We start from the raw sequence: 9,528 nt of genomic DNA on the forward strand, positions 1-9,528 counted from the left end.
CACAAAAAAGATTTTTCATCGGAAAGAGGTCTACGAAGACTTTTGGGAAAACGTCGACGTTTGCTGGCTTATTTGGCAAAGAAAAATAGAGTACGTTATAAGAAATTAATCGGTCAGTTGAATATTCGGGAGCAGTAATTTAATCGTTCAAATTTTTTTCTTGTTTTATTATTTTTTTAGTAGTCTTATAGTAGTCTTAGATTTTTCATTTTGATGAGCCTCGCTTTGAGGAATTCATGGAATAATCCATTTTCATGGAATAATGAATTAAGGAAGAAAGGATATGAGTCTACCGCTTACAAGAAAAGATCTCATGATAGTCAATATGGGCCCTCAACACCCATCAATGCATGGTGTTCTTCGACTGATCGTTACTCTCGATGGTGAGGATGTTATTGATTGTGAACCCATATTAGGCTATTTACACAGAGGAATGGAAAAAATCGCGGAAAACCGAACTATTATACAATACTTACCTTATGTAACAAGGTGGGATTATTTAGCTACTATGTTTACAGAAGCAATAACAGTAAATGCACCAGAATTCTTGGAGAATATTCAAATACCACAAAGAGCCAGCTATATTAGGGTAATTATGTTAGAATTAAGCCGGATAGCTTCTCACTTGCTATGGCTTGGACCTTTTATGGCGGATCTCGGCGCACAGACTCCTTTTTTCTATATTTTTAGAGAGAGAATTAATATATGATCTATTTGAAGCTGCTACAGGTATGCGAATGATGCACAATTACTTTCGCATCGGAGGAGTAGCCGCCGATCTACCTTATGGATGGATCGATAAATGTTTAGATTTCTGTGATTATTTTTTACGCGGAGTTGTTGAATATCAACAACTTATTACACAGAATCCAATTTTTTTAGAGCGAGTTGAAGGAGTAGGTTTTATTAGCGGAGAAGAAGCAGTAAATTGGGGCTTATCGGGACCGATGTTACGAGCTTCTGGAATACAATGGGATCTTCGTAAAGTAGATCCTTATGAGTCTTACAACCAATTTGATTGGAAAGTCCAATGGCAAAAAGAAGGGGATTCGTTAGCTCGCTATTTAGTACGAATTGGTGAAATGAGGGAATCCATCAAAATAATTCAACAAGCTGTAGAAAAAATTCCTGGAGGACCTTATGAGAATTTAGAAGTCCGACGCTTTAAGAAAGAAAAGAATTCTGAATGGAATGATTTTGAGTATAAATTTCTTGGTAAAAAACCTTCGCCCAATTTTGAATTGTCAAGACAAGAGCTTTATGTAAGAGTAGAAGCCCCAAAAGGTGAATTAGGGATTTATCTAGTAGGAGATGATAGCCTTTTCCCCTGGAGATGGAAAATCCGTCCACCCGGGTTTATTAATTTGCAAATTCTTCCTCAGCTAGTTAAAAAAATGAAATTGGCTGATATCATGACGATATTAGGTAGTATAGATATCATTATGGGGGAAGTTGATCGTTGAAATGATAATAGATAGGGTAGAGGTAGAAACTATCAATTCTTTTTCGAAATTGGAATTATTAAAAGAAGTCTATGGACTGATATCGATTCTACCCATTTTGACCCTCCTTTTGGGAATAACAATAGAGGTACTCGTAATTGTGTGGTTAGAAAGAGAAATATCTGCGTCGATACAACAACGTATTGGTCCTGAATATGCTGGCCCCCTGGGCCTGCTTCAAGCTATAGCAGATGGGACTAAGCTACTTTTAAAAGAAGATATTCTGCCATCCCGAGGAGATATTTCTTTATTTAGCATTGGACCCTCTATAGCAGTCATATCAGTTTTATTAAGTTTTTTAGTTATCCCTTTGGGATATCATTTTGTTTTAGCCGATCTTAGTATTGGTGTTTTTTTATGGATTGCCATTTCAAGTATAGCTCCTATTGGTCTTCTTATGGCAGGATATAGCTCAAATAATAAATATTCTTTTTCAGGCGGTCTACGAGCTGCTGCTCAATCCATTAGTTATGAAATACCATTAACTTTTTGTGTGCTAGCAATATCTCTACGTGTGATTCGTTAAAATAGATCTTTTTCCTATAAAATCCATTAACTATTTATATTCCTTTTCTTATTTAGTATTTGGGTTGGTAAGTTAAACTAGATAGCTATATGAGTGAAACAAAACAGCTTAAAAATTTGTAGTAAAAAGAAAAAATCTCATTTCCTACGTACAAGAAAAAAGTGGAAGTAAACATAAGCAGTGTAAACTCTTTATCCCAAGGTTGATATTTTTTAATTAGTCATCATATCTTGAAGCGGCCAAGAATAAAGGATTCACGATATGGAATTCCATTACTAGAATACTCCTAGTTATTACTATAACTTAATAATCCATAAGAAGAATCCACCAAAAGTTAGTGAAGGGTTAGGAACACTAAAGTACATAAAGGATTAGTAATGGAAAATCTAAAACATTAGAGATTTTTGCCCATAAAAGGAATCATAATAAGGACTTGCAATTTGTAGAAATTATCAAGTAGTACTTTCTTCGGATTCCGATCCAGAGTATGTTCCCATTCACTTGTTAAGGAAATGGCTATCAAGAACGAATTAACCCTTTATCCATTTTTTCTTTTTGAATACCCCCTCCCTGGGGAAAGAAGAATAGTAAAAAAGATATGGAGTGCACTAGAAAAAATTTTCATTATTTCCTTCCTCTATCCATATTCATGCAGAATTGCTCATGAACTAATACCCAACTCTTTCCATTTATTAATTGAATTCCTATAACAAGTAACAAGTGTTTTATTCCAAGATTAAGTTATTACTGAACAAAGAAAAATTTTCATTATATTATAAAGGATGAGATCAATTCGGAAGCGCTTTTTCTTATTCTAGCAGACGGAATTCCTTTGGTCTAATTTAGGACTTTCAAATCTATTTATTTTATTTTATCTAATTCTATCTACGCCCCAGGGGCTAGGAACAAAACAGTCCTTTCTTTTTTCTGATCATAGAGAAGCCGTATGAAGCTAAGGTTTCATGTACGGTTTTGAAATAGCGGTGGGAACTGTGATGTTATCATCGACTATGATTATCTAACAGTTCAAGTACAGTTGATATAGTTGAAGCACAGTCAAAATACGGTTTTTTTGGATGGAATATTTGGCGTCAGCCTATAGGTTTTCTGGTTTTTTTAATTTCTTCTTTGGCAGAATGTGAAAGATTACCCTTTGATTTACCAGAAGCGGAGGAAGAATTAGTAGCAGGTTACCAAACTGAATATTCCGGTATCAAATATGGTTTATTTTATCTTGTTTCTTACCTAAATTTATTAGTTTCTTCTTTATTTGTAACAGTTCTCTACTTGGGCGGGTGGAATTTCTCTATTCCCTATATATCCTTTTTTGATTTTTTCCAAATGAATAAAGCAGTTGGAATTTTGGAAATGACAATGGGTATATTTATTACATTAACTAAAGCTTATTTATTTCTCTTCATTTCTATCACAATAAGATGGACTTTACCGAGGATGAGAATGGATCAGTTATTAAATCTTGGATGGAAATTTCTTTTACCTATTTCCCTGGGCAATCTCTTATTAACAACCTCTTCTCAACTTGTTTCACTATAAATAAGATAATACAATAATAGTAAGAATATTTTCAACACAAAAGCTCTCTCAAACAAGAGAAAGAAACATATCTTTTTCATAGATATTTAGAATGAATATGTTCCCTATGGTAACTGGGTTCATGAGTTATGGTCAACAAACAATACGTGCTACAAGGTACATAGGTCAAAGTTTCATAACTACCTTATCCCACACAAATCGTTTACCTATAACGATTCACTACCCTTATGAAAAATCAATTACACCAGAGCGTTTCCGAGGGCGAATCCACTTTGAATTTGATAAATGTATTGCTTGTGAAGTATGTGTTCGCGTATGTCCGATAGATTTACCCGTTGTGGATTGGAGATTTGAAAAGGATATTAAAAGAAAACAATTGCTTAATTATAGTATTGATTTCGGAGTTTGTATATTTTGTGGCAATTGTGTTGAGTACTGTCCAACAAGCTGTTTATCAATGACTGAAGAATATGAACTTTCTACCTATGATCGTCATGAATTGAATTACAATCAAATTGCTTTAAGTCGGTTACCAATCTCCATAATGGGAGATTACACAATTCAAACAATTAGGAATTCGTCTGAAAGTAAAATAAACAAAGAAAAATCTTCGAATTCAAGAACGATTACTGATTACTAAACTTTGATTTTGTCTTTTTGTTATAAAAATCTAATAATTCTTTATTAAACTTTAAAATTAAACTATAAAGAAAAACTACTGCTTATTGGAAATTATTTCTTATTTTAAATCAGACTAGATTTTCGTGATATAATATAATTTATAACTATACAGTTTATACACAAAAAAATACCCAAATCCTTTTTTCCTTCCTTGAATCCTTTAGTTTTAGTCAGTTCATGAAAAATTTTATACTATTAATTTCTTTTTATCCATAATGGATTTACCTGGACCAATACATGAGATTCTTATGCTATTTGGGGGATTTGTTCTTCTACTAGGGGGTCTAGGAGTAGTATTACTTACCAACCCCATTTATTCTGCCTTTTCGCTGGGATTAGTTCTTGTTTGTATATCCTTATTCTATTTTTTATTAAATTCCTACTTTGTAGCTGTCGCACAACTTCTTATTTATGTGGGAGCCATAAATGTCTTGATCATATTCGCTGTAATGTTCGTAAATGGCTCAGAATGGTCTAAAGATAAGAATTATTGGACTATTGGAGATGGGTTCACTTCACTCGTTTGTATAACTATTGTTTTTTCGCTAATGACTACTATCCCAGATACGTCGTGGTATGGAATTCTTTGGACTACAAGATCAAACCAAATAGTAGAACAGGGTCTCATAAATAATGTTCAACAAATTGGAATTCATTTAGCAACCGATTTTTATCTTCCGTTTGAACTCATTTCCATAATTCTTCTAGTTTCTTTAATAGGTGCAATTACTATGGCTCGGCAATAAGAAAACTTAGAAAAAGTACAAATTATAAGAATTGCAAATCTAAAATAAATAACTAAAGAATCACAATTTTGATTTAGTAAAATCCATCTACTGCCAACAAATACCTCCTTTATTTTCTCTTTTGTTGTGTAATTGTTCTATTGTAATTAATTGAATCGGTTCAATTCTTGCCCTCATATTGAAATGAATCGAGATTGATAAGGAGTTAGTTAATGATGTTTGAGCATGTACTTTTTTTGAGTGTCTATTTATTTTCGATTGGTATCTATGGATTGATCACAAGCCGAAACATGGTTAGAGCTCTAATATGTCTTGAACTTATACTGAATTCAATTAATCTAAATCTCGTAACATTTTCTGATCTATTTGATAGTCGCCAATTAAAAGGAGATATTTTCGCAATTTTTGTTATAGCCCTTGCGGCTGCTGAAGCCGCTATTGGACTATCCATTCTTTCTTCCATCCATCGTAATAGGAAATCCACTCGTATCAATCAATCTAATTTATTGAATAATTAGAATTTTGAATAATTAGACATAGAATCCTCTAAACAAAGGCGCACATATTAAAATAAATAGAAATCAATACTATTTTCTTAGTATTATTTGAGAATATCCATTTTTTTTAGTAGATTATTGCTTTTTTTAGTAGATTATTGCATAGTATTCTTTTTCACTTAAATGAATTTTTGTATTTGTAATTCATTGATATTGCAATTTGAATATTGCAATAATTTATATTGAAAAGACGATAGCCAATTTATTGGCTAATTCGAATTCGTCTGTACAATTCGTAAAATTCTTTCTTATTTCTTATTGTTGAAATCCAAAATTAAAGTCTCTTGGCTCTCTTCACGCTTTCTCACAAACAGATTAAAAAATAGATTTTTATTTTTGAAGTTTGGATAAACCATTGCTTCGTCTGGTGTCTACAATACATATGACTCATTATAGTACTAATTTCATTTTTACCAGATCGAAAAATTTTATGTTGAAAAGAAAAATTTATAGATCCAATGTCACATTCCGTAAAAATTTACGATACATGTATAGGATGCACTCAATGTGTACGAGCTTGTCCAACAGATGTATTAGAAATGATACCCTGGGATGGATGTAAAGCCAAGCAAATTGCTTCCGCGCCGAGAACCGAAGATTGTGTGGGTTGTAAGAGATGTGAATCTGCCTGCCCGACAGATTTTTTAAGTGTCCGCGTTTATTTAGGGCCTGAAACAACACGTAGCATGGCTCTATCTTATTGATACGTTACAAAAAACTTCACTCGAATCGTCTGATTCCTCTTTACCGAAGAAGCCTGTGCTCGAAATAATCGAGCACGGGCTTTTCTGGTCAAAACGTATCTTGTCTTTATCACTTTATCATGAGTTATTTTCCTTGGTTAACAATACTTGTTGTTTTGCCGATATTTGCAGGTTCATTAATTTTCTTTTTACCTCATAAGGGAAACAAAGTCGTTAGGTGGTATACTATATCTATTTGTTTATTAGAATTCCTTCTAATGACTTATGCGTTCTGTTATCATTTCCAACTGGAGGATCCCTTAATCCAATTAAAGGAGGATTATAAATGGATAGATGTCTTCGATTTCCACTGGAGATTGGGAATCGATGGACTTTCATTAGGATCTATTTTATTGACAGGATTTATCACTACTTTAGCTACTTTAGCAGCTTGGCCAATTACACGGAATTCGCGATTATTCTATTTCCTGATGCTCGCAATGTATAGTGGTCAAATAGGATTATTTTCTTCGCGAGACCTTTTACTTTTTTTTATCATGTGGGAGTTAGAATTAATTCCTGTTTACTTACTTTTATCCATGTGGGGGGGGAAGAGGCGTCTATATTCAGCTACAAAGTTTATTTTGTATACTGCAGGCGGTTCCATTTTTTTCTTAATCGGAGTTCTGGGTATGGGCTTATATGGTTCCAACGAACCAGGATTAGATTTGGAAAGATTAATTAATCAATCATACCCTGCAACCTTGGAAATACTTTTATATTTTGGCTTCCTTATTGCTTATGCTGTCAAATTGCCGATTATACCCCTACATACGTGGTTACCAGATACCCATGGGGAAGCACATTATAGTACATGTATGCTTTTAGCGGGAATATTATTAAAGATGGGAGCATATGGATTGATTCGGATCAACATGGAATTGTTACCTCATGCTCATTATCTATTTTCGCCCTGGTTAGTAATAATAGGAGCGATCCAAATAATCTATGCAGCTTCAACTTCTCTTGGTCAACGAAATTTCAAAAAAAGAATAGCTTATTCCTCTGTATCTCACATGGGTTTCATAATTATAGGAATTGGTTCCATAACCAACATTGGACTCAATGGAGCTATTTTACAAATATTATCCCATGGATTTATTGGTGCTACACTTTTTTTCTTGGCAGGAACCGCTTCTGATAGAATGCGTCTTGTTTATCTCGAAGAACTGGGGGGAATATCCATCCCAATGCCTAAAATTTTTACCATGTTTAGTAGCTTTTCAATGGCTTCTCTTGCCTTACCAGGAATGAGTGGTTTTGTCGCAGAATTAGTAGTATTTTTTGGACTAATTACTAGTCCAAAATTTCTGTTAATGCCAAAAACACTAATTACTTTTGTAATGGCAATTGGAATGATATTAACTCCTATTTATTTATTATCTATGTTACGCCAGATGTTCTATGGATACAAGCTATTTAATGTTCCAAACGCAAATTTTGTGGATTCTGGACCACGAGAACTCTTTATTTTAATCTGTATCTTTTTACCAGTAATAGGAATTGGTATTTATCCAGATTTTGTTCTCTCCCTATCCGTTGACAGGGTAGAGGCTCTCTTATCCAATTATTATCCTAAATAGGTTTGCTTTTTTTTACTCGTCTGCTCTATTAATGCAGAAATAAGTAAAAAAGTATAATTAGATCTATCTCGAATTTTTGAGAACCCTTTGAGAAGGCGTTCAAGGGGTTCTCAAATAAAACATAAAAGTAAAAACCTTCATTTCATGAAGGTTTTATTTTATGTAATCATTTAGGTGTTAATGTAAACGAACCATAACTATGTAAGCCTATTCCTAATAGATTTATACCAAAATAACAAATCCAAATTATAAGAAATCCTATCGAAGCTATAAGTGCAGAATTCGTACCCTTCCAATTTGTATTTGTTCTACTATGTAAATAAATTGCGAATATGGTCCAAGTAATAAATGCCCAAGTTTCCTTAGGATCCCAATTCCAATAGGATCCCCAGGCCTCATTAGCCCATACTGCTCCACAAAGAATACCTACGGTTAAAAGGGTAAATCCTAGGCTAATGACACGATAACTCCAAGAATCCAAACGCTCCGTTAATTGATATTTGTAATAATTTGGAAATGAAGGGACAGAGGTTCTTTTTAAAGCACTTCTTTTTGCATAAAAATATTTAATATCACTAAAGAAAAATGTTTTATTTAAAACATTTTTTTTCTTTTTAGAAAAGAAATGGAAATTATTTCGAAATCTAATGATTAGAATAGCGGCAGATAATAAGGATCCGCACAAAAGAGTTGCATAGCTTAATAACATCATACTGACATGCATCATTAACCACTGAGATTGTAGAGCAGGTACTAGTATCGTGGATTGATGCATTTCAGTTAAAGACCCGATGTGGCAAAGCCTTGCGTTAAAATAGTACTTGGCGTAGTTATTGTGCTTAAATCATTTTTAGAGTTCTGTATTTTAGGAATGGTATGAAGAATATACAGGGCCCATGAAAGGAAGATCAATGACTCATATAAATTACTTAATGGAAAATGTCCCGAGGAAGCCCAACGAGAAACTAAGAATCCTGTTATAGAGAAAAAAGTAACTATCATTCCTTTTTCTGACGAATCACGTAATCCTCCAAGTTCACGAACTAATAAGGTTATAAAATGAATCGTAATCACAATTGAAATCGTTGAGAAAGAGATATGAGTTAGTATATGTTCTAAAGTTGCAAATAGCATAAGGGGAAGGTCCCATTACAAAATTGTAAATTTCGAATTGATTTCTAATCTATTGTATTCTTTTTCAAGAATGCCGCCACTCGGATTCGAACCGAGATGCTTGAGCACTGCTTCCTAAGAGCAGCGTGTCTACCAATTTCACCATGGCGGCTAACTTCAAATAATAGGTAACTTAAAAGAATAATAGCTATTATCTTGGGAATCGTCGATATTGGGAAAGTCCATAAAATTTAGGAACATTAGAGTTTTCATTAAAATAGACTTCGTTTGGTAGTATCGTTTCCATTTTTTTTTTACAATAAACTCTTGCTTTGCCAATAGAAACACAAACACTGCTTGAAAGAGTTGGAATTTCTTTTTTCTAACTTGCAATTGTAGAACTAATTTTTTCTAATTAATTTCTCGTTTACATTTGAAAATTCTTTCAATACAATGAAAAAAATCCAAAAGGGTTTCTATTTAATGATGAAATTAAAATGGATAAATGGAAAAGGCTTTTTGG

The 9,528-nt window shown here is 33.2% G+C and overlaps 1 non-coding gene across 1 annotated transcript; it reads right to left on the bottom strand.

Annotated features, from left to right (window-relative positions):
* Window positions 1-9,097: 9,097 nt before the first annotated feature.
* On the bottom strand, window positions 9,098-9,177 carry TRNAL-UAG (transfer RNA leucine (anticodon UAG)). The gene has a single exon. It is a non-coding gene; the product is annotated as a tRNA-Leu (tRNA).
* Window positions 9,178-9,528: the final 351 nt, after the last annotated feature.

The sequence above is a fragment of the Aegilops tauschii genome, unplaced genomic scaffold (assembly GCF_002575655.3).
Source record: "Aegilops tauschii subsp. strangulata cultivar AL8/78 unplaced genomic scaffold, Aet v6.0 ptg000761l_obj, whole genome shotgun sequence".
NCBI classification, from domain to species: domain Eukaryota; kingdom Viridiplantae; phylum Streptophyta; class Magnoliopsida; order Poales; family Poaceae; genus Aegilops; species Aegilops tauschii.